Genomic DNA, 26,868 nt, shown 5'->3' on the forward strand with positions numbered 1-26,868 from the left:
AAAGCCAGCAAGAAGACATTAGGAAGGACACAGAATACAGAAACACAAGCATCCAGTGAGGCACTTCCACCACCCAAGAAGCCCCCTCCTCTCAGCAGATAAATAATCCCAAGGTCACTCCAGCCCAATGTTGTAGGCCAGTGAGTTAACAGGGCTGCACATCAATACTGATGTTGTTTCCCGTAACACAGCAACAGATACCGTGGTGTCACACTGACTGACACATCAGTGTCACACCGGAGCACACAACAGGCGCTAGGTCCATCAGGTATTCCGATATAAAGACTCCTCAGACTCAGTCAGTGCTCCCAGTCTACACACACACACACACACACACACACACACACAAACACTCAGTGAGAGACATGTCTTGCTGATGGACTAACTGAGCACAATATTTAGGAGCCTCAATATAGGAGCAGAAGCGGACATCCAACAATTTGCCACCCCAGGTTTCTCCCATGATCAGGGAGTTAAGTCTCAGTGCAGCAAACTGTCAGATAGCAATGTAGCAGAGTGCAGATAAATCCAATCACATGTCTACGAGAACACAGGGACGCTTACATTTACTTGCATACTCCCACACACACAGACAGACAGACACTGAGGTATTTAGACCTAGATGCACAGACCACACTATTTAAAAAGGAACAAGTAAGGAAACACTGAACTACAGACTTGTTAGCCTTATATCAGTGAAAGTGAAAATGTCAGCATCTGTAAGAAAGGATGGTGTGAACAGACAATTGCACAACAATGATCTAATTGAGCATTGTCAGTATGGATTTGTGAACAGGAATTCATGTTTTCATGAATTTAGAAGATTTGGATGGACTCAATGATTGGGTGAAAACATGGCAAATGGAATATAATGAATGTGAGCTTACCAACTTTGATCATCATGAGGGGCTGGCAAGTGTGGATGTTGAGATGAGGCGTCCTTGTTGGTAAGTCGCTGAAGGCTAACAAGCAGGAACAGCAAGTTATTAGGAAGCCTACTGGAATGTTGCCTTTTATTCGAAGAGGATTTGAGGACAACAGTGGTGAGGTCTTGCTTCAGTTGGATAGGAGCTTGGTTAGGCCACACCTGGAATATTGTGAGTAGTTTTGTTTTCCTGAGCTGAGGAAAACGATTACCGCCATTGTGGGGTTTGGGGCTCGCCAGACACATGCAGTCTTAGCTGGGCACGCTACAATTGGAGATAGTACCTGGGAGTCTGCTCCAACAATAAAGTGGCCTTTTCAAATGATCTGTGCTGATCCTCCTTGGCCAGTAGCGTGAAATGCATAATTCTGAATGCATTCCTGGTTCACCAGGCTTGTTCCTGGGATGGTGGAACTGTCCGATGAAGACAGACTGGGTCTGCATTCTCGAGAGTTTTAAAAAAATGAGAGGTGACCTCATTGAAACTTACAAGGATGTAAAGGGACAATTACTTAGGGTAGAGGTAACGAAGATGTTTCCTTGGTTGGGGGCAGACACGGGGTTTCTAAAACCACAGGGGCAATTTAAAACAATTTTGGGCCGAGATGAAAAGAAAATATCTTGCTCAGAGGATTGTGACCCTTTGGAATTCTCTACCACAGATGGCTGTTGAGTATGTTTTTGGAGCATGTTTTAGGCAGAGATTTTGATAGATTTTAGGTTACCAATAGTGTACAGAACTGTGAGCATGGGGTGAGTAAAAGGCATTGAAGTTTTCAGTCTGTTATGCATTAAATAGTGGGGCAGACTCCATGGGGCTGAATGGCCTACCCACAGACATACATGCACTCTCTCCTTGATTTCTTTACATTTTTCTGTTACTGAAACACCAGAACAGAAAGGTTTCCTTCAGTTACCATGGTAATAATCTGCAGCCACTATAAACTGTGGTTATTGCGAGTAATAAGTGATGTGATTTCAGGAGCTGCGACCACTATTAGAAGCATTGGATTTGTTCAGTGCAAGCCCAGCCCAGTGTACACACGTCTATCTAAATTCAAGGAAGTATTGAACTCAAATCCTCAAAACTCATGGTGAGTCATCAGAGATTGGGAGAAGTATGAAATGAAAATGTGAGTCTGATATTTTTTGGGGCTATTCCACTCCAGGAAAAGACAAATCATTTCTGCAGATTACAATCATTTGAAAAGAGGTCAGCCCTGTGGTGACCTTAATGAATACAGTGAGCATCGAGGAGAATTGACGGAGACATTATGATTTTTCATGACTTGGAGGATTGGGATGAGTCACATCAGGACTGAGGTTATTTTTACTTTGCTGCACTGGAAGAATTTTATAATTAAGTTACTTACTCAGTGCAATTATTGAGTTACTGACTGACTGAACATGCAATTACCACTGACTGAGCTTAGTAATAAGTTCAGTTGCTGCCTCACTTTAATCATTATTCTCTTTCCAATTGCTTTTCCACTATTTGGTGGAAATCATAGAGTTGCTCAGAACAACTAACGATGAATAAAGTGCTTCAGACGATAAATTAATAACTAGAATAGTGTTAAAATGGATTCAAAATTATGTACTTCATATAAATGGCCATAGGAGAACAGCACAGACTATTTGAAAAGGCGACTTTACTGTTGGACCAATCTACCAGGTACTATCTCCAATTGTAACATGCCCATTTATAGGTAAGGCTGTAAGGCATCTGGCTAGCCCCTAACCCCACGATACTCTTTGTCAATGGATTATGATGCATACTGGAATAATAGTTGCAACAGAAATCTAAGAGTATTTGAAAGGCAGGACAAAGGCGAAGGCTGGAGTAAGGAAGGGTAAGAGGAAGCACGAGAAAAGGATGGCAGGCTTTACTAAAGCAAATAGTAAAAATGTTCTTCAAACTTATTAATAGTATAAGATGAGTGATAGATAGAGTGGGGTCCCATAAGGAACAAGTAGGGCAAGCTGCCCGCTGAAACAAAGCATCAATTGTTTCATCCAATTAGAAAATGGTGAGAATGGCCCCATTAAAAAAGTGAGTGCTGAGGAACTGAGCAGTCTTGTGACAGATAAAGAGGAGGTACTAAAAAGGCTGACAGCACTTCAGGGGACAGATATCTCCAGGCCCTAATGGAATACATCCTTGATTGCTGAGAGAGAGGTAAGGGAGCAAATAGCAGAGACCTTGACAGAAATTGTCCAGGCCCCTCTGAATGCAGGATTTGCCCCAGGGGAACTGAGGATCGGAAATGTGACACTGTAGCTTAAGAAAGGGGGCAAACAATAACTTAGCACATGACACCCCTTTCAGCTTGACCGCAATAGTGGGAAACCTGATGGAGGCCATCATGTAGGATAAGATTAAATGCGTGCTTGGAGAAAAATAAGTTAATACCAAATAGTCAGCATGGTTTTGCCAAGGGCAGGTGCTATGTGACTAATTTAATTCAGTTCTTTAATGAGGTGACACAGGAAGAGGACGATGACAATGCTGTAGTTGCTGTATAGGTGGATTTTCAGAAATCATTCACTATAGAGCCAGAAAGAAAGTTGGTTAGCAAATTAGAAATGTTTGGGATTGATGAGTCTTTGGCAGTGTGGATTAGAAGTTAACTAAAAGACAGGAAATAGTCGGTAAGCACAGATAGGCATTTCTCAGATTGGAGATGAATTGAAAGTGGTTCTCCCCAGGGATTGGTGTTGCGACCCTTGCTTCCAATGATTTATATAAACAATTTCAAATGAACTCTGACATCCAGAGACACTTGAAAACAGACAGCAAAGGCAGAAGTGGACAGGTTACTGCTGGGTCAGACAGTAGTGTCGGTTTCTTTCTCTGTTTGAGTCACTTCCCATAAAGGTAACTGCCCTTTGTCCATATTCCTCCTTTTTAAAGCACTGTTGTTTTGAGATTTTTCCCATAAAGCTGCAAAACAATGCAACAGCTTATAGAACAGTAATTGCTGCTCCTAGAATTCAAGAAAATCAGCTCCAACACTGAAAATCCGTCAAAAAAGGAGCAGCTGTTACAGCCACAATTCTTTCTTGTCCTTCATCTTAGTGTGACTGGGCCTGAGATCAGCGGTGCACCACAGGGATCGGTGCTGTTTGTCATTTATAGAAACAATTTGGATGTGAACACACAAGGTATGGTTAGTAAGTTTGCAGATGACACCAAAATTGGAGATGCAGTGGACAGCGAAGAAGATTACCTCAGAGTACAACAGGACTTTATCGGATGGGCCAATTGGCTGAGGAGTGACAGATGGAGTTTAATTCAGATAAATGTGAGGTACTGCATTTTGAAAGGCAAATCAGGGCAGCACTTAATAGTAGGGTCCTGGGGACTGTTGCTGAACAAAGAGTCCTTGGAGTGCAGCTTCATAGTTCCTTGAAATTAGAGTCACAGGTAGACAGGATAGTTAAGGAAGTATTTGGAGCGTCTGCCTTTATTGGTCAGTGCATTGAGCATAGAAGCTGGAAGGTCATGTTGCAGCTGTACAGGACACTGGTTAGGCCATTACTGCTCTGCCTGCAACATGAAGGATGTTGTGAAACTTGAAAGGGTTCAGAAAAGGATGTTGCCAGGGTTGTAGGGTTTGAGCTAAAGGGAGAGGCTGAATAGGCTGGGGCTATTTTCCCTGGAGTGTCAGAGACTGAGGGGTGACCTTATAGAGGTTTATAAACTCATGAGGGTCATGGATAGGGTGAATAGCCAAGGTCTTTTCCCTGGGGTGGGGGTTTCAAATTAGAGGACAAAAGTGAAAGGTGAGAGGGGAAAGATTTAAAGGGGACTTAAGACGCAACTTTTTCACACAGAGGGTGGTGTGTGATGGAATGAGCTGCCAGAGGAAGTGGTGGAGGTGGGTACAATTACAACATTTAAAAGACAGCTGGATGGGGACATGGATAGGAAGGATTTAGAGGGATGTGGGCCAAATGCTGGCAAATGGGACTAGATTTATTTAGAATATCTAGTTGGCGTAGACCAGTCGGCCCAAAGGGTCTGTTTCTGTCCTGTATATCTTTATGACTCTATGATTTGGAGACATATGTTGAAGCAAAAATCTCTAAGTTTGCAGATGATACTAAGCTGGGAAGTAAAATGGATTATGAAGATAGTGCTGATCAACTTCTGAGATGCATTGGCCAAATGGCCAGATACCTGGCAGATGAATTTCATTGCGCAGAAACATGAGGTAAAACATTTTGGAAGAAGAAACGCTGACAGACAGTACAGATCCAAAGGTACAACTTTGAGGGGTTGCAGGACCAGAGGGATCTCAGGGTTCAAATGCATAATTTCCTGAAGGTGGCCAGGTAAGTTGAGACAATTATTAAGAAGGCTTATAGGATCCTTGGGTTTATAATTAGAGGCATAGAGCATAAAAGCAACAAAGTGATGCTACACTTTCACAAATCATTGTTCAGACCACTTTTAGAGGACTGTGTTCAGTTTTGTCACCTTATTTAAGGAAGGATGTTAAAGCCCTGGAGAGAGTTTAAAGGAGGCTTACCAGAATGGTACCAGGAAAGAGAGATTTTTGTTACAAGAAAGGATTAGAAAATCTGGGTTTATTCTCCTTGGAGCAGAGAAGATTAAGAGGTGACCTTACTGATTTGTTCAAAATTATGTACAACTTTGACAAAGTAAATAAGGATATTCTGTTTCCACTAGTTAGTGACAAGGGGTCACAATTTCAAGATTTTCAGCAAGAGAGCTAAGAGTGAGATGAGGAGAAACTTCTTTACTCAGAAGTGTTAGGAATGCACTGCCTGGGATAGCGGTGGAGATGGATTCCATAGGAGGTTTCAAAAGGGAGCTGGATATATATTTCAAAGTGATGTACTTGGAGACCTACAGAGATAGTGCTGGAGAATGGGACTCCCTGGTAGCTCTTTTGGGCCAAGGACTCTGCCCTGAGGAATTCTTGCAGTGATGTCCTGGAGCTGAGGTGACTGATGTTCTGAGGTATGACAGCATTTGAGTTTCTGTTTACATTGCAGAGTTAATAATGCAGATGAAATGGTTAATACTGTATATTACAAGACTCTTCCTGTATTTCAGAGGGTTATCTCAAAACTTCATGGGGTAATAATGTGATGCTGAATATTACAAGGAGTACTGTGACTATTGCAGGTTTAAGTTTGATTATTACGAGTCCAACATTGTGCATTTCAGTTTCAATACTGTTCCACAGCTTTTCATTGGATTAGCACAGACTCCATTGTGGAGTTCCTGAGTGGCTAACACACAGAAATTCAACATATTATTGTATTACATTCTGTTTCTGTCCAAGGCACACTCATTCCCTGAGCTGCCACTGCTTGGATCCGGCAATTGTGTACAACTTTCCAAACGGGCAATATTACTCATTCTTTTCCATAACACTGAGCCAAACCACACACACATTTATTGCAAAGGAACTCTGCGAACTTGTACAGAGAGAGGGCTGGGCTGATGGAGATCTGTATACCAGCCTTCTCTGTCCAGATTAATTTCTCACAGTCAGGGGCACCACAGGAAAAACTTACAGTTCTGTCACACACCTCTCACTTCTTCTTGGACAGCCTTTAGTAAGTTAGCAATGAACAAAATAATTAATGAAGATTTCCATTGTTGTAATGGAAGAGATAAAATAGCCAATTAGTGCATTATAAGTTCCCAGAAACAGCAATTGATAGTGAGCAGCTAATCTGAAATACAGATGTCAGCTGGAGACAAAATGCAGCTGTACTATCTTTTATATTCCCACATGAGCGGGCACATGAAGCTTCATTTTAACCGCACTCCCTCAGCACTGACCCTCTTGACAGTGCGGCGCTCCCTCAGTACTGACCCTCCGACAGTGTGGCTCTCCCTCAGCGCTGACCCTCTGACAGTGCGGCGCTCCCTCAGTACTGACCCTCCGACTGTATGGCACTCCGTCAGTACTGACCCTCCAACAGTGCGGTGCTCCCTCAGTACTGACCCTCCGACAGTGCAGCGCTCCCTCAGGACTGACCCTCTGACAGTGCGGCACTCCCTCGGCACTGACCCTCCGACAGTGCCGACTCTCTCAAAATGAGGATGGGAATGTCCATCTTAGTCATTGTGCTGGAGTTTGTCAAGGGGCACCCGATGTCAAATCGATGTGGTGAAGTAGTGTTTGGATCTGATCATGATACCTACCCTAGTTGAATAGCTACCGTCTGTCTATAATCTAGAATCCACGTTACGAGGTGCAGAAACTAATAAGTGGGAAGGCACCGTTAACGGGCCAGCACTTCAAACAGCTATTTGGTCATGGGTTCAGCTCTAGTTACAGGTTCTCCGTTAACCAAACAACATCCTCAAACTACATGACTGATCAGTAACAAACCACACTGAGCCCTCAATGAGATTCCACACACTGGGACTCACCCCTGGATATCCAAGATTGAATGTACAAAACTCACCAAATGCTTCCCAATTGGACTCCAGGCTGTAAATCACTGCCAAACTCTCTCTTGTAGTCCTGCTGCTGAAGGGTTAAAGAGAGGCTGCGAATTACTGAGATGTGTGTGTCCATTCAAAGCTGTAGCTTGAGGGATCAGTGACTCACTGATCAGTTCCTGTGCAGCCCTCTCTGCTGTTCCTGGCAACAATTCTGTGAAACTTTGCAAAAGTGAAGTCTCCTCCTTTGTATGAGAGAGCTGGGGCCAGCAAACGAGTTGTGTCGAAGGCAGCTCCTCTTTCACTCAGTTGTTCAATCATTGGCACAGTTCTTGGCAGCTGGGGGTAGGAGCAAGAAGGAGAATTGAGCAAAGGGCAGGAATGTAATTCATGGAAGGTTTGTTGCTGCTTAATTGGCTTTTACTGTTTCATGTTCACGTGAGCTGAATCAGGCTGTGCTTCTTAAAGAAAAGGCATTGGATTTAATGTTTACATAGGCCTCACCACACTGTGTTTGTTGCAACAAGCACGACAGTGAGATTGAAATATTGGGTGTGGGTTATTAAGCAGGGAGGGAAGTGGGATGGCACGGAGGATGGAGAGGGAGGGATGGAGAATGTAGAGGAGAGAAAGGGCAGGGTGGGGTCTGTGATTAGGATGGGGGAGTGGGCGAACAGAATTAGGTGGTGATGGGTCAGGCAATGATGAGGATGAATTCTGCTCTGATCAGAAACAATACTGAGTGAAGATAACAATGATCTGCAGCACCCAAGCTCGAATATCCATTGATCAAAGTGCTCAATGGAGACAGCGATCTGAGCAAGGATCATGAGAAGTAGCTGTTGGAGCAGCATCATGGCAGAACACAAATGTTTTCGGCACAAGGGTGAATGGGGTAGAGAGCAGCTCTCCCTTTCACTCACTGGTGGACACAGTATGTCACATCCAACACAGTGTCAGTGATAACATGTATTGCCCCAAAGTCTGAACACGGTGCGCTTGGGAGCCACTTTAAACATGAGAGCAAATGTAACGTTTCCAAATTTGCAGATGAAGCAAAGCCAAGTGGGAATGTGTGTTGTGAACAAGATGTAATGTGGCCTCAGGAGAGTTTGGGCAGTTCTAGTGAGTGGGCAAGAACATGGCAAATGGAATATCCTGCAGCAAAATGTGACATTATCCACTTAGGTTGGAAGAGCAGATGGGCAGAGTATTTCTTGATCGTGAAATGCAAATGTTGGGACGAGGTCTCCTTGTCGTTATGTCACTGAAGGCTAACAAGCAGGAACAGCAGGTTATTAGGAAGCTTATTGGAATGCTGCCTTCAATGTCAGAAGGTCAGTGCTGAGGGACAGCCACACTCTCAGAGGGTCAATGCTGAGGGAGAGCCGCACTGTCGGAGGGTCAGTGCTGAGGGAGCGCCGCACTGTCGGAGGGTCAATGCTGAGGGAGAGCCGCACTGTCGGAGGGTCAGTGCTGAGGGAGCGCCACACTGTCGGAGGGTCAGTGCTGAGGGAGCGCCGCACTGTCGGAGGGTCAATGCTGAGGGAGAGCCGCACTGTCAGAGGGTCGGTGCTGAGGGAGACCCGCACTTTCGGAGGGTCAGAGCTGAGGGAGTGCTGCACTGTCGGAGGGTCAGACCTGAGGGAGTGCCGTACTGTTGGAGAGTCAGTACTGAGGGAGTGCTGCACTATCGGAAGGTCAGTGCCGAGGGCGTACTGCACTGTTGGAGGGTCAGTGCTGAGGGAGTGCCGTACTGTCGGAGGGTCAGTGCTGAGAGAGTGCCGCACTGTCGGAGGGTCAGTACTGAGGGAGTGCCGCACTGTCGAAGGGTCAGTGCTGAGGGAGTGCTGCACTGTCGGAGGGTCAGTGCTGAGGGACAGTTACACTGTCAGAGGGACAGTACTGAGGGAGCGCCTCAGTGTTGGAGGGTCAGCACTGAGGGACAGTTACACTGTTGGAGGGTCAGTACTGACCGAGAGTTACACTGTTGGAGGGTCAGTGCTGAGGGAGAGTTACACTGTCGGAGGGTCAGTACTGACGGAGAGTTACACTGTCGGAGGGTCAGTGCTGAGGGAGAGTTACACTGTCGGAGGGTCAGTACTGACCGAGAGTTACACTGTCGGAGGGTCAGTGCTGAGGGAGTGCCGCACTGTCGGAGGGTCAGTGCTGAGGGAGAGTTACACTGTCGGAGGGTCAGTGCTGAGGGAGAGTTACACTGTCGGACGGTCAGTGCTGACGGAGAGTTACACTGTCGGAGGGTCAGTGCTGAGGGAGAGTTACACTGTCGGAGGGTCAGTGCTGAGGGTCAGTGCTGAGGGAGAGTTACACTGTCGGACGGTCAGTGCTGAGGGAGAGTTACACTGTCGGAGGGTCAGTACTGACCGAGAGTTACACTGTCGGAGGGTCAGTGCTGAGGGAGAGTTACACTGTCGGAGGGTCAGTACTGACCGAGAGTTACACTGTCGGAGGGTCAGTGCTGAGGGAGTGCCGCACTGTCGGAGGGTCAGTGCTGAGGGAGAGTTACACTGTCGGAGGGTCAGTGCTGAGGGAGAGTTACACTGTCGGAGGGTCAGTGCTGACGGAGAGTTACACTGTCGGAGGGTCAGTGCTGAGGGAGAGTTACACTGTCGGAGGGTCAGTGCTGAGGGAGAGTTACACTGTCGGACGGTCAGTGCTGAGGGAGAGTTACACTGTCGGAGGGTCAGTACTGACCGAGAGTTAAACTGTCGGAGGGTCAGTGCTGAGGGAGAGTTACACTGTCGGAGGGTCAGTACTGACCGAGAGTTACACTGTCGGAGGGTCAGTGCTGAGGGAGAGTTACACTGTCGGAGGGTCAGTGCTGAGGGAGTGCCGCACTGTCGGAGGGTCAGTGCTGAGGGAGAGTTACACTGTCGGAGGGTCAGTGCTGAGGGAGAGTTACACTGTCGGAGGGTCAGTGCTGAGGGAGAGTTACACTGTCGGACGGTCAGTGCTGAGGGAGAGTTACACTGTCGGAGGGTCAGTGCTGACCGAGAGTTACACTGTCGGAGGGTCAGTGCTGAGGGAGAGTTACACTGTCGGAGGGTCAGTGCTGAGGGAGAGTTACACTGTCGGAGGGTCAGTGCTGAGGGAGAGTTACACTGTCGGAGGGTCAGTGCTGAGGGAGAGTTACACTGTCGGACGGTCAGTGCTGAGGGAGTGCCGCACTGTCGGAGGGTCAGTGCTGAGGGAGAGTTACACTGTCGGAGGGTCAGTGCTGAGGGAGTGCCGCACTGTCGGAGGGTCAGTGCTGAGGGAGAGTTACACTGTCGGAGGGTCAGTGCTGACGGAGAGTTACACTGTCGGAGGGTCAGTGCTGAGGGAGAGTTACACTGTCGGACGGTCAGTGCTGAGGGAGAGTTACACTGTCGGAGGGTCAGTACTGACCGAGAGTTACACTGTCGGAGGGTCAGTGCTGAGGGAGAGTTACACTGTCGGAGGGTCAGTACTGACCGAGAGTTACACTGTCGGAGGGTCAGTGCTGAGGGAGAGTTACACTGTCGGAGGGTCAGTGCTGAGGGAGTGCCGCACTGTCGGAGGGTCAGTGCTGAGGGAGAGTTACACTGTCGGAGGGTCAGTGCTGAGGGAGAGTTACACTGTCGGACGGTCAGTGCTGAGGGAGAGTTACACTGTCGGAGGGTCAGTGCTGACCGAGAGTTACACTGTCGGAGGGTCAGTGCTGAGGGAGAGTTACACTGTCGGACGGTCAGTGCTGAGGGAGAGTTACACTGTCGGACGGTCAGTGCTGAGGGAGAGTTACACTGTCGGAGGGTCAGTGCTGAGGGAGAGTTACACTGTCAGAGGGTCAGTGCTGAGGGAGAGTTGCACTGTCGGACGGTCAGTGCTGAGGGAGTGCCGCACTGTCGGAGGGTCAGTGCTGAGGGAGAGTTACACTGTCGGAGGGTCAGTGCTGAGGGAGAGTTACACTGTCGGACGGTCAGTGCTGAGGGAGAGTTACACTGTCGGAGGGTCAGTGCTGACCGAGAGTTACACTGTCGGAGGGTCAGTGCTGAGGGAGAGTTACACTGTCGGACGGTCAGTGCTGAGGGAGAGTTACACTGTCGGAGGGTCAGTGCTGAGGGAGAGTTACACTGTCGGACGGTCAGTGCTGAGGGAGAGTTACACTGTCGGAGGGTCAGTGCTGAGGGAGAGTTACATGCAACATTTACCTGTGACCTGTGAGGTCTCTCAGGTTGACGTTAAACATTGTATGGCTTGATATGAAGAACAGATTGCTCTCCATGGTGTCCTGGCAGATTCTTATCCCTGAAACACAATCCCCAGTCATTATCTGATAATAAAATGTGAGGCTGGATGAACACAGCAGGCCAAGCAGCATCTCAGGAGCACAAAAGCTGACGTTTCGGGCCTGGACCCTTCATCAGAGAGGGGGATGGGGGGAGGGAACTGGAATAAATAGGGAGAGAGGGGGAGGCGGACCGAAGATGGAGAGTAAAGAAGATAGGTGGAGAGGGTGTAGGTGGGGAGGTAGGGAGGGGATAGGTCAGTCCAGGGAAGACGGACAGGTCAAGGAGGTGGGATGAGGTTAGTAGGTAGCTGGGGGTGCGGCTTGGGGTGGGAGGAAGGGATGGGTGAGAGGAAGAACCGGTTAGGGAGGCAGAGACAGGTTGGACTGGTTTTGGGATGCAGTGGGTGGGGGGGAAGAGCTGGGCTGGTTGTGTGGTGCAGTGGGGGGAGGGGATGAACTGGGCTGGTTTAGGGATGCAGTGGGGGAAGGGGAGATTTTGAAACTGGTGAAGTCCACATTGATACCATATGGCTGCAGGGTTCCCAGGCGGAATATGAGTTGCTGTTCCTGCAACCTTCGGGTGGCATCATTGTGGCAGTGCAGGAGGCCCATGATGGACATGTCATCAAGAGAATGGGAGGGGGAGTGGAAATGGTTTGCGACTGGGAGGTGCAGTTGTTTGTTGCGAACTGAGCGGAGGTGTTCTGCAAAGCGGTCCCCAAGCCTCCGCTTGGTTTCCCCAATGTAGAGAAAGCCGCACCGGGTACAGTGGATGCAGTATATCACATTGGCAGATGTGCAGGTGAACCTCTGCTTAATGTGGAATGTCATCTTGGGGCCTGGGATGGGGGTGAGGGAGGAGGTGTGGGGACAAGTGTAGCATTTCCTGCGGTTGCAGGGGAAGGTGCCGGGTGTGGTGGGGTTGGAGGGCAGTGTGGAGCGAACAAGGGAATCACGGAGAGAGTGGTCTCTCCGGAAAGCAGACAGGGGTGGGGATGGAAAAATGTCTTGGGTGGTGGGGTCGGATTGTAAATGGCGGAAGTGTCGGAGGATAATGCGTTGTATCCGGAGGTTGGTAGGGTGGTGTGTGAGAACGAGGGGGATCCTCTTGGGGCGGTTGTGGCGGGGGCGGGGTGTGAGGGATGTGTCGCGGGAAATGCGGGAGACGCGGTCAAGGGCGTTCTCAATCACCGTGGGGGGGAAGTTGCGGTCCTTAAAGAACTTGGACATCTGGGATGTGCGGGAGTGGAATGTCTTATCGTGGGAGCAGATGCGGCGGAGGCGGAGGAATTGGGAATAGGGGATGGAATTTTTGCAGGAGGGTGGGTGGGAGGAGGTGTATTCTAGGTAGCTGTGGGAGTCGGTGGGCTTGAAATGGACATCAGTTACAAGCTGGTTGCCTGAGATGGAGACTGAGAGGTCCAGGAAGGTGAGGGATGTGCTGGAGATGGCCCAGGTGAACTGAAGGTTGGGGTGGAAGGTGTTGGTGAAGTGGATGAACTGTTCGAGCTCCTCTGGGGAGCAAGAGGCGGCGCCGATACAGTCATCAATGTACCGGAGGAAGAGGGAACGGTCAGTCCTGAGCAAGGGGCTCACCTTTGTCCCCCTACAACCACACATCAACGAATACCAGTCACGGTCGGACATAGAGCAGTTTTTCCGCCGTCTTCGCCTGCATGCCTACTTCTTCAACCGGGAACCCAACCCTCCTTCCACTGACCCCTTCACCCGCTTCCAACACAAGTCCTCCTCCTGGACACCACCCCCAGGCCTCCTACCCTCCCTCGACCTCTTCATCTCCAACTGCCGTCGAGACATTAACCGCCTCAACCTCTCCACCCCTCTCACCCACTCCAACCTCTCCCCCGCAGAACGGGCAGCCCTCCGCTCCCTCCGCTCCAACCCCAACCTCACCATCAAACCCGCAGACAAGGGTGGCGCAGTGGTAGTATGGCGCACTGACCTCTACATCGCCGAGGCCAGACGCCAACTCTCCGACACCACCTCCTACCGCCTCCTCGATCATGACCCCACACCCGAGCACCAAACCATCATCTCCAACACCATTCATGACCTCATCACCTCAGGGGACCTCCCACCCACAGCCTCCAACCTCATTGTTCCCCAACCCCGCACGGCCCGTTTCTATCTCCTTCCCAAAATCCACAAACCTGCCTGCCCTGGTCGACCCATCGTCTCAGCCTGCTCCTGCCCCACCGAACTCATCTCCACCTATCTGGACTCCATTTTCTCCCCTTTGGTCCAGGAACTCCCCACCTATGTCCGTGACACCACCCACGCCCTCCACCTCCTCCAGGACTTCCAATTCTCTGGCCCCCAACACCTCATATTCACCATGGACGTCCAGTCCCTGTACACCTGCATTCCGCATGGAGATGGCCTCAAGGCCCTCCGCTTCTTCCTGTCCCGCAGGCCCGACCAGGCCCCCTCCACCGACACTCTCATCCGCCTAGCGGAACTCGTCCTCACACTCAACAACTTCTCTTTTGACTCCTCCCACTTCCTACAGACCAAGGGGGTGGCCATGGGCACCCGCATGGGCCCCAGCTATGTTTGCCTCTTTGTAGGTTACGTGGAACAGTCCATCTTCCGCACCTACACAGGCCCCAAACCCCACCTCTTCCTCCGGTACATTGATGACTGTATCGGCGCCGCCTCTTGCTCCCCAGAGGAGCTCGAACAGTTCATCCACTTCACCAACACCTTCCACCCCAACCTTCAGTTCACCTGGGCCATCTCCAGCACATCCCTCACCTTCCTGGACCTCTCAGTCTCCATCTCAGGCAACCAGCTTGTAACTGATGTCCATTTCAAGCCCACCGACTCCCACAGCTACCTAGAATACACCTCCTCTCGCCCACCCTCCTGCAAAAATTCCATCCCCTATTCCCAATTCCTCCGCCTCCGCCGCATCTGCTCCCACGATAAGACATTCCACTCCCGCACATCCCAGATGTCCAAGTTCTTTAAGGACCGCAACTTCCCCCCCACGGTGATTGAGAACGCCCTTGACCGCGTCTCCCGCATTTCCCGCGACACATCCCTCACACCCCGCCCCCGCCACAACCGCCCCAAGAGGATCCCCCTCGTTCTCACACACCACCCTACCAACCTCCGGATACAACGCATTATCCTCCGACACTTCCGCCATTTACAATCCGACCCCACCACCCAAGACATTTTTCCATCCCCACCCCTGTCTGCTTTCCGGAGAGACCACTCTCTCCGTGATTCCCTTGTTCGCTCCACACTGCCCTCCAACCCCACCACACCCGGCACCTTCCCCTGCAACCGCAGGAAATGCTACACTTGTCCCCACACCTCCTCCCTCACCCCCATCCCAGGCCCCAAGATGACATTCCACATTAAGCAGAGGTTCACCTGCACATCTGCCAATGTGATATACTGCATCCACTGTACCCGGTGCGGCTTTCTCTACATTGGGGAAACCAAGCGGAGGCTTGGGGACCGCTTTGCAGAACACCTCCGCTCAGTTCGCAACAAACAACTGCACCTGCCAGTCGCAAACCATTTCCACTCCCCCTCCCATTCTCTTGATGACATGTCCATCATGGGCCTCCTGCACTGCCACAATGATGCCACCCGAAGGTTGCAGGAACAGCAACTCATATTCCGCCTGGGAACCCTGCAGCCATATGGTATCAATGTGGACTTCACCAGTTTCAAAATCTCCCCTTCCCCCACTGCATCCCTAAACCAGCCCAGTTCATCCCCTCCCCCCACTGCACCACACAACCAGCCCAGCTCTTCCCCCCCACCCACTGCATCCCAAAACCAGTCCAACCTGTCTCTGCCTCCCTAACCGGTTCTTCCTCTCACCCATCCCTTCCTCCCACCCCAAGCCGCACCCCCAGCTACCTACTAACCTCATCCCACCTCCTTGACCTGTCCGTCTTCCCTGGACTGACCTATCCCCTCCCTACCTCCCCACCTACACTCTCTCCACCTATCTTCTTTACTCTCCATCTTCGGTCCGCCTCCCCCTCTCTCCCTATTTATTCCAGTTCCCTCCCCCCATCCCCCTCTCTGATGAAGGGTCCAGGCCCGAAACGTCAGCTTTTGTGCTCCTGAGATGCTGCTTGGCCTGCTGTGTTCATCCAGCCTCACATTTTATTATCTTGGAATCTCCAGCATCTGCAGTTCCCATTATCTCTGATACTATTTTAACCCCAGTCATTATCTCCTTGCTGCTTTCTCTCATCATTGTTTTTCCTGTGTCCTGACACTGCATGCAATGCTTCATCTGTTGATATCTATTGCAACTCTCACACAAGGAAAGGTAACAGAAATGCACTTTGTTCTTTTGGAAAAGGTTCCTAACTGCAATATCTGAATGCCTTGTGTAAGTCGCCTCCAAAGGAAATTTTCTACCCAACATTTAAAGGGACATTATAATGCACTTCCGGAACAGGTGGGGCACTGTGTATGCACCACAAGAGCCCTAGAAATTTTACTTCTATACTCGGACCAGTTAAGGCCACCTTCACCAATGCAGGTTACAAATCTGCCCAACCACAACTGTAATTGACGCCCCTGTCTTATGCTAACAGAGCCCAGCTCATCCTGTTCCCAATTGGTTCACTGTGCAGAATCTGTACAGAATCAGAAAGGCTGTGGACTGCTGATCATCCCTCATCAACACTGCTCAGAAACAAAGCAATGAACCCTGCATCCATCAATCAGAGGGCAGTACCTCTAACCCTCTGATACAAAGTCAGTCAGTAAACATACAGAACAAAACAGGGACAAGAGTGAAGTGGACACCTGGGAGTGTGCACACGGACACACAAGTTGTGCAAGTTCGAACAGACACACACACTACCTGACATTGGCACAGAAGCCTGGCAATGAACAGACATTTACACAGATGTAAAGCACATATACGTGAATCCCTTGGCTCAAACACAAGATTATGCAAATGTCAACATTCACACACATGCGTGTACACACAATAACACATACCAGTATGCTTGCCCAGAAAGTCAAACACACAACTACATGGAAGAATACATATAAACACCCAAAACCAATCCAGGAACACGCTTCAGATATACTCTGTGATACGCAGAAAACCAGATGCACATTCACAAATGCACACAATGTTCATGTACATACTGAAACAATGTAAACACACTTACATATAGTTGTTTAAACAGGAAGTCACATCCACTGAGAGAGGCACACTGGCACTGAGACATATTTTCAGATACATTCATTGTGCAAAACAAAGTGAAACACAACTCCAAAGCATACAGGCACCAAGAAAGACAGAAGTACGCATGGACTTACTCTCAGACAGACAGGCACGACCATACAGACTGTAATACACACTGATACACCCTCTGACTGACACTGTGATACAGGCTGTGACACACACTGACACACCCTCAGACAGACTGGCACTATGATACAGACTGTAACACACACTGATACACCCTCAAGACAGACAGACAATGCCATACAGACTGTAACACACAGGCACACTCTCAGACAGACTGACACTACCATACAGACTGTAACATACCCTGACATGCTCTCAGACAGACTGACACTGTGATAGACTGTAACACACACGGACACACATCAGACATAGTGATACAAACTGTAACGCAAACTAACACACTCTCAAAAGACTGACACTGCGATACAGACTATAACAGACACTGGTACACTCTCAGAAAAACACTGCAATACAGGCTGAAACACACTGACATACTCTCAGACAGTAACAAACACTGACAGTCTCAGACAGACAGACACTATGGTAGACTGTAACACACACTGACACACTCAGACAGATACTGTCATACAGACTGTAACACACATTGACACACTCAGATACTGTCATACAGACTGTAACACACACTGACATACTCTCAAACACTATGATAAAGACTGTAACAAACACTGAAAGTGTCAGATAGATAGACACTGCCATACAGACTGTAACACACACCGATAGTCTCAAACAGGCTGGCACTGTGACAGGCTGTAACACAGACTGACACACTCTCAGTCAGACTGACACAGTGATACAGACAGTAACACACACCGACAGTCTCAAACAGACTGACACTGCGATAGACTGTAACACACAATGACACACTTTCAGACAGATTGGCACTGTGATACAGGCTGTTACACACACTGACACACTCTCAGACAGACACTGTGATACAGACTGTAACACACAGAAACATTCTCAGACAGGCAGACACTGTGACACAGCCTGTAACATACACCGACATGCTCTCAGACAGACTGATACTGTGATAGACTGTAACACACACTGACACTCTCTCAGACACTGCCATATAGACTATAACACACTGACACACTGTCAGATCGACTGCCACTCTTATACACAGTGTAAGACACACTGACATGCTTTCAGACAGACAGACACTGTGATACAGACTGTAACACACACTGACACACTGTCAGACACTGTAATCCAGACTGTCATACCCAGCGTCACACTCTCAGACACAGCTATACAGACTGTAACACAGACTGTCAGACAGGCAGGCACTACGATACAGACTGTAACACACGCTGCACACTCTTAGGCAGACACCGTGACACAGACTGTAACACATACTGAAACTCTCAGACTGACACTGGTACAGACTGTAACACACACTGACACTCAGACAGCCACTGCAATATAGACTTTAACACAATTGACATACACTCACATATTCACTGTGATACAGATTGTAACACACACTGACGGCCTGAGACAAACACAGTGATCCAAACTGCAATACACCCTGTCACACCCTTGAACACTGCCATACTGACTGTAACACACAAACACATTCTCAGACAGACACTGAGACAGACTAACACACACTGACAGTCAGACAGACACTGTGGCACAGACTGTAATACAGACATACTCGTGGAGAAGCTGACACTGTGATACAGACTGTAACACACACACAGACACACTCTCAGAGATAGACACTGTGACACAGACTGTAACACACACAAACACACTCTCAGACTGATAGACACTATGATACAGGCTGTAACGCACACAGGCACACTCTCAGACAGATAGACACTGTGATACAGGCTGTAACGCACACTGACACACTCAGACAGATAGACACTGTGATACAGGCTGTAACACACACAGACACACTCTCAGACAGATAGACATTATGATACAGACTGTATCACACGCAGGCATACTCTCAGACAGATAGACACTGTGATACAGGCTGTGACACACACAGGCACACTCTCAGACAGATAGACATTATGATATAGACTGTATCACATGCAGGCACACTCTCAGACAGATAGACACTGTCATACAGACTGTAACACACACAGACACTATGATACAGGCTGTAACACACGCAGGCACACTCTCAGATAGATAGACACTGTAATACAGGCTGTAACACACATAAACACCCTCTCAGACAGATAGACACTATGATATAGACTGTAACACAAACAGGCACACTCTCAGACTGTTCGGCACTGTGATGCAGGCTGTAACACACATAAACATCCTTTCAGACAGATAGACACTGTGATACAGGCTGTAACACACACCAACACACTCTCAGACAGATAGACACTGTGATACAGGCTGTTACACACACAGACACACTCTCAGACAAATAGACACTGTGATACAGGCTGTAATGCACACAGACACACTCTCAGACAGATAGACACTGTGATACAGGCTGTAACACACACAGGCACACTCTCAGACAGATAGACACTGTGATACAGGCTGTAACACACACAGGCACACTCTCAGACAGATAGACACTGTAATACAGGCTGTAACACACGCAGGCACACTCTCAGACAGATAGACACTATGATACAGGCTGTAACACACACAGGCACACTCTCAGACAGACAGACACTGTGATACAGGCTGTAACACACACAGGCACGTTCTCAGACAGATAGACACTGTGATACAGGCTGTAACACACACAGACACACTCTCAGACAGACAGACACTATGATACAGGCTGTAACACATACAGGCACACTCTCAGATAGATAGATACTGTGATACAGGCTGTAACACACAGGCACATTCTCAGATAGATAGACACTGTGATACAGGCTGTAACACACCAACACATTCTCAGACAGATAGACACTGTGATACAGGCTGTAACACACATAAACACCCTCTCAGACAGATAGACAATATGATACAGACTGTAACACACGCAGGCACACTTTCAGACAGATAGACACTGTGATACAGGCTGTAACACACACAGGCACACTCTCAGACTGATAGACACTATGATACAGGCTGTAACGCACACAGACACACTCTCAGACAGATAGACACTGTGATACAGGCTGTAACACACACCAACACACTCTCAGACAGATAGACGCTGTGATACAGGCTGTAGCACACACAGACACACTCTCAGACAGATAGACATTATGATACAGACTGTATCACATGCAGACACACTCTCAGACAGATAGACACTGTCATACAGACTGTAACACACACAGACACTGTGATACAGGCTGTAACACACGCAGGCACACTCTCAAATAGATAGACACTGTAATACAGGCTGTAACACACATAAACACCCTCTCAGACAGATAGACACTATGATATAGACTGTAACACAAACAGGCACACTCTCAGACTGTTCAACACTGTGATGCAGGCTGTAACACACATAAACATCCTCTCAGACAGATAGACACTGTGATACAGGCTGTAACACACACAGACACACTCTCAGACAAATAGACACTGTGATACAGGCTGTAATGCACACAGGCACACTCTCAGACAGATAGACACTGTGATACAGGCTGTAACACACACTAACACACTCTCAGGCAGATAGACACTGTGATACAGGCTGTTACACACACCAACACACTCTCAGACAGATAGACAGTGTGATACAGGCTGTAACACACACAGACACACTCTCAGACTGGTAGACACTATGATACAGGCTGTAACGCACACAGGTACACTCTCAGACAGATAGACACTGTGATACAGGCTGTAACACACACAGGCACACTTTCAGACAGATAGACACTGTGATACAGGCTGTAACACACACCAACACACTCTCAGACAGATAGACACTGTGATACAGGCTGTAACACACACCAACACACTCTCAGACAGATAGACGCTGTGATACAGGCTGTAACGCACACAGGCACACTCTCAGACAGATAGACACTGTGATACAGGCTGTAACACACACAGGCACACTCTCAGACTGATAGACACTATGATACAGGCTGTAACGCACACAGACACACTCTCAGACAGATAGACACTGTGATACAGGCTGTAGCACACACAGACACACTCTCAGACAGATAGACATTATGATACAGACTGTATCACATGCAGGCACACTCTCAGACAGATAGACACTGTCATACGGACTGTAACACACACAGACACTGTGATACAGGCTGTAACACACGCAGGCACACTCTCAGATAGATAGACACTGTAATACAGGCTGTAACACACATAAACACCCTCTCAGACAGATAGACACTATGATATAGACTGTAACACAAACAGGCACACTCTCAGACAGATAGACATTATGATATAGACTGTATCACATGCAGGCACACTCTCAGACAGATAGACACTGTGATACAGGCTGTGACACACACAGGCACACTCTCAGACAGATAGACATTATGATATAGACTGTATCACATGCAGGCACACTCTCAGACAGATAGACACTGTCATACAGACTGTAACACACACAGACACTATGATACAGGCTGTAACACACGCAGGCACACTCTCAGATAGATAGACACTGTAATACAGGCTGTAACACACATAAACACCCTCTCAGACAGATAGACACTATGATATAGACTGTAACACAAACAGGCACACTCTCAGACTGTTCGACACTGTGATGCAGGCTGTAACACACATAAACATCCTTTCAGACAGATAGACACTGTGATACAGGCTGTAACACACACCAACACACTCTCAGACAGATAGACACTGTGATACAGGCTGTTACACACACAGACACACTCTCAGACAAATAGACACTGTGATACAGGCTGTAATGCACACAGACACACTCTCAGACAGATAGACACTGTGATACAGGCTGTAACACACACAGGCACACTCTCAGACAGATAGACACTGTGATACAGGCTGTAACACACGCAGGCACACTCTCAGACAGATAGACACTATGATACAGGCTGTAACACACACAGGCACACTCTCAGACAGATAGACACTGTAATACAGGCTGTAACACACGCAGGCACACTCTCAGACAGATAGACACTATGATACAGGCTGTAACACACACAGGCACACTCTCAGACAGACAGACACCGTGATACAGGCTGTAACACACACAGGCACATTCTCAGACAGACAGACACTGTGATACAGGCTGTAACACACACAGACACACTCTCAGACAGACAGACACTATGATACAGGCTGTAACACATACAGGCACACTCTCAGATAGATAGATACTGTGATACAGGCTGTAACACACAGGCACATTCTCAGATAGATAGACACTGTGATACAGGCTGTAACACACCAACACATTCTCAGATAGATAGACACTGTGATACAGGCTGTAACGCACATAAACACCCTCTCAGACAGATAGACACTGTGATACAGGCTGTAACACACATAAACACCCTCTCAGACAGATAGACAATATGATACAGACTGTAACACACGCAGGCACACTTTCAGACAGATAGACACTGTGATACAGGCTGTAACACACACAGGCACACTCTCAGACTGATAGACACTATGATACAGGCTGTAACGCACACAGACACACTCTCAGACAGATAGACACTGTGATACAGGCTGTAACACACACCAACACACTCTCAGACAGATAGACGCTGTGATACAGGCTGTAGCACACACAGACACACTCTCAGACAGATAGACATTATGATACAGACTGTATCACATGCAGACACACTCTCAGACAGATAGACACTGTCATACAGACTGTAACACACACAGACACTGTGATACAGGCTGTAACACACGCAGGCACACTCTCAAATAGATAGACACTGTAATACAGGCTGTAACACACATAAACACCCTCTCAGACAGATAGACACTATGATATAGACTGTAACACAAACAGGCACACTCTCAGACTGTTCAACACTGTGATGCAGGCTGTAACACACATAAACATCCTCTCAGACAGATAGACACTGTGATACAGGCTGTAACACACACAGACACACTCTCAGACAAATAGACACTGTGATACAGGCTGTAATGCACACAGGCACACTCTCAGACAGATAGACACTGTGATACAGTCTGTAACACACACTAACACACTCTCAGGCAGATAGACACTGTGATACAGGCTGTTACACACACCAACACACTCTCAGACAGATAGACAGTGTGATACAGGCTGTAACACACACAGACACACTCTCAGACTGGTAGACACTATGATACAGGCTGTAACGCACACAGGTACACTCTCAGACAGATAGACACTGTGATACAGGCTGTAACACACACAGGCACACTTTCAGACAGATAGACACTGTGATACAGGCTGTAACACACACCAACACACTCTCAGACAGATAGACACTGTGATACAGGCTGTAACACACACCAACACACTCTCAGACAGATAGACGCTGTGATACAGGCTGTAACGCACACAGGCACACTCTCAGACAGATAGACACTGTGATACAGGCTGTAACACACACAGGCACACTCTCAGACTGATAGACACTATGATACAGGCTGTAACGCACACAGACACACTCTCAGACAGATAGACACTGTGATACAGGCTGTAACACACACCAACACACTCTCAGACAGATAGACGCTGTGATACAGGCTGTAGCACACACAGACACACTCTCAGACAGATAGACATTATGATACAGACTGTATCACATGCAGGCACACTCTCAGACAGATAGACACTGTCATACGGACTGTAACACACACAGACACTGTGATACAGGCTGTAACACACGCAGGCACACTCTCACATAGATAGACACTGTAATACAGGCTGTAACACACATAAACACCCTCTCAGACAGATAGACACTATGATATAGACTGTAACACAAACAGGCACATTCTCAGACTGTTCAACACTGTGATGCAGGCTGTAACACACATAAACATCCTCTCAGACAGATAGACATTGTGATACAGGCTGTAACACACACAGACACACTCTCAGACAAATAGACACTGTGATACAGGCTGTAATGCACACAGACACACTCTCAGACAGATAGACACTGTGATACAGGCTGTAACACACACTAACACACTCTCAGGCAGATAGACACTGTGATACAGGCTGTAACACACACAGGCACACTCTCAGACAGATAGACACTGTGATACAGGCTGTAACACACACAGGCACACTCTCAGACAGATAGACACTGTGATACAGGCTGTAACACATACAGGCACACTCTCAGATAGATAGATACTGTGATACAGGCTGTAACACACAGACACATTCTCAGGCAGATAGACACTGTGATACAGGCTGTAACACACACAGACACACTCTCAGACAGATAGACACTATGATACAGGCTGTAATGCACACAGGCACACTCTCAGACAGATAGACACTGTGATACAGGCTATAACGCACACCGACACACTCTTAGACAAACTGGTACACACCCAAAGCCATTCTGGTCTGATCCCACACAGTATGTTCATGAGACTCACAAACAGATTGGAAGCAGCACATTAGTGGCTTCTGAGAAAAACAGTTTATTGCAAACCAGCTGTGGGAATGAGAAAGACAATTCATCCAAGCCAAGAAACCAGTTGAAAGAGTGACTTACTGTTGCTCTGGCTGTGTTTCAGATAAGCTTTGCTCCGGCTGCTGACTGGCTGTTCTTGCCTCCCTCGCTTCACCAGCTGGTCTAAAGTCCTCTTGTCAAGTTCAGCTCTTGACTGTAACTATTTCCTGTCACTCGCGAAGGACAGTGAGTTTGCTTCTATATGAGTGGACACTGAGTGTGTAAAGCATTTTCCTTTGCAGCAATGAGCTACAGCAGAGAGGTTCAGCAGATTATTTACATGGAATCTGGCCCACATTCAGGGCAATGAGCTGGACATTAACTCACACGGTGCCTTGTAGGATCCTGCTCCTTCTGATTCTACTAGGTAGGCTGCTTCTGGGCTGGGGTAAGGTTCAGCCAGACTGTACCCACTGCACAAATATCTTCATTTACTATCAGAGTCAGCACATTCAGAGTCAGCATCAATACCATAAATCAGGCAACTGCTCCACAAACACAGCATCATTTTCCATTACAGTAAATCACAGCTGTCTTAATTACTCCATTCAGTACACACTGACTGGTGACAAACAGGAAGGATTTCAACATAATGCCTGCCACTTCTTCATTCGGTTTCAATTCACTCAACACAGTGGTCCAGCCCACAGATTTATCATCTGTAATTGCAGACCCACACTGGGCAAAATAAACACTCCACAACCCCCTCTCAGTCCCACACTGGGCAGTGACCCCGCTTCCCTCTCAGTCCCACACTGGGCAGTAACCCCTTCCTCTCTATCCCACACTGGGCAGTGATCCGCCCTCTCTCTCTGTCCCATACTGGGCAGTGCGCCCCCCCCCCCCCCCCCCCCGCCCCACCCCAAGAGCAGATTTGAGAAAGGTTTTCAAACTCATAGTGGGGCTAGACATAGGACACAGTGAGAAACTGTTCCTGCTTGTAAAAGCAACAAGGACAAGATGGAATAGTTTATGATTAGTATAGTTTGTTGGTCGGTATAGACATGGTGACCTGAAGGGCCTGTTCCTATGCTGTATGACTCTAAAACATTTGGTACAGCCCATAAGGGAAGAGGCAATTCTGGATTTGGTGATGTGCAATGAGGCAGATTCAATTTGGGAGCTTAAGGTAGAGAAACTCCTCGGGAACAGTGACCATAATACGACAGAATTCACCCGGCAGTTTGAGGGAGATGCTGGGAAAAAAATGAATGAGCTATAAATCAGAAAATGGAAAGGAGGAAGGGATTCAGGAAAATCCCAAACACCAGAGAGGTGGCACAGACTAAATGTTTGGAGCTGTGGACTGACAAGTGCTTGGAACCTGGTGGACTTCATCCTAGGATCTTAGAAGTGGTTTGTGAAAGGTTGATGGCTTCAATTTTCCAAAATCCCCTAGCTTCGGCAGGGTTCCATTAATTAGGTGGATTACATATGCGACACCTTTGTTTATAAAAGGGATAGGATCAGACATCAGGAAACCACAGGCCAGTTAGCTTAACATCTGTTATAAAGAAACGTTAGACGCTTTTACTAAAAAATTATAGCTGGGCACTGAGCAAAATTCAAGGCAAACAGGCACAGTTAATACTTTCATGAAAGAAAAATTATTTTAAAATAATCTATTGGAGTTCTTTGAGGAAATAACACAAGCTGCGGATAAAGGGGAACTGGTGGATATACTGTATTGCCAATAAAAACCAAGTGATAAACTGCCACATCAAAGGTTATTGAGGAGAATAAAGCTCCTGGTTTAGGGTATATGGATAGAAGCTTGGCTGGCTAACAGGAAGCACAGAGTAGGTGTAAGTGGATCTTTTTCATGTTGGCAAGATACAACAAATGGTATGCCACAAACATTGGTGCTGGAACTCATCTGTTTGCAAGCATGGAACATACAGTTGCCAAATTTGCTGATCACATAAACTGTAGTAAATAATCTGTGATGACAACATAAGGAGGTAGCAGAGGGATATCGATAGGTTAAGTAAGTGCGCAGAGATCTCGCAAATGGAACACAATCTGTAAGAATCTGATGGTGTCCCTTTTCGAGTTATAGAGTCATACATGGAAACTGACCTTTTTGTCCACCTCATCCATGCTGACCAAACATCTCAATCTGACTAGCATTTGGCCCATATCCCTCTAAATCATTCCTATTCATATACCCATCCAGATGTCTTTTGAATGTTGTAAACTGTACCAGTCTCCACAACTTGCTCTGGCAGCTCGTTCCATATGTGCACCACCCTCTGTGAAAAAGTAACCCCTTAAGTCCCTTTAAATTCTTTCTTCTCTCACCTTAAACCTACATCCTCCAGTTTTGAACTC

The 26,868-nt window shown here is 47.8% G+C and overlaps 1 protein-coding gene across 6 annotated transcripts in view; it reads right to left on the reverse strand.

Annotated features, from left to right (window-relative positions):
• sorbs3 (sorbin and SH3 domain containing 3) overlaps positions 1-25,084 on the reverse strand; it is a 79,006-nt gene extending 53,922 nt beyond the window's left edge. For 3 of the 6 annotated variants that reach the window (XM_048523106.2, XM_048523101.2, XM_048523103.2), the window contains exons 1-2: positions 24,580-25,084; positions 7,382-7,697 (exon numbers count right to left, since the gene is read on the reverse strand). The gene's annotated coding sequence lies outside the window, so the exon portion shown is untranslated. Of the gene's footprint in view, positions 1-887; positions 907-7,381; positions 7,698-24,412; positions 24,432-24,579 lie in introns of those variants that run through there. The other 3 variants (XM_048523102.2, XM_059641208.1, XM_048523104.2) reach the window with 3 other exon arrangements.
• Between the last annotated feature and the right edge of the window lie 1,784 nt (positions 25,085-26,868).

Source organism: Stegostoma tigrinum, chromosome 40 (genome assembly GCF_030684315.1).
Source record: "Stegostoma tigrinum isolate sSteTig4 chromosome 40, sSteTig4.hap1, whole genome shotgun sequence".
Lineage (NCBI taxonomy): Eukaryota > Metazoa > Chordata > Chondrichthyes > Orectolobiformes > Stegostomatidae > Stegostoma > Stegostoma tigrinum.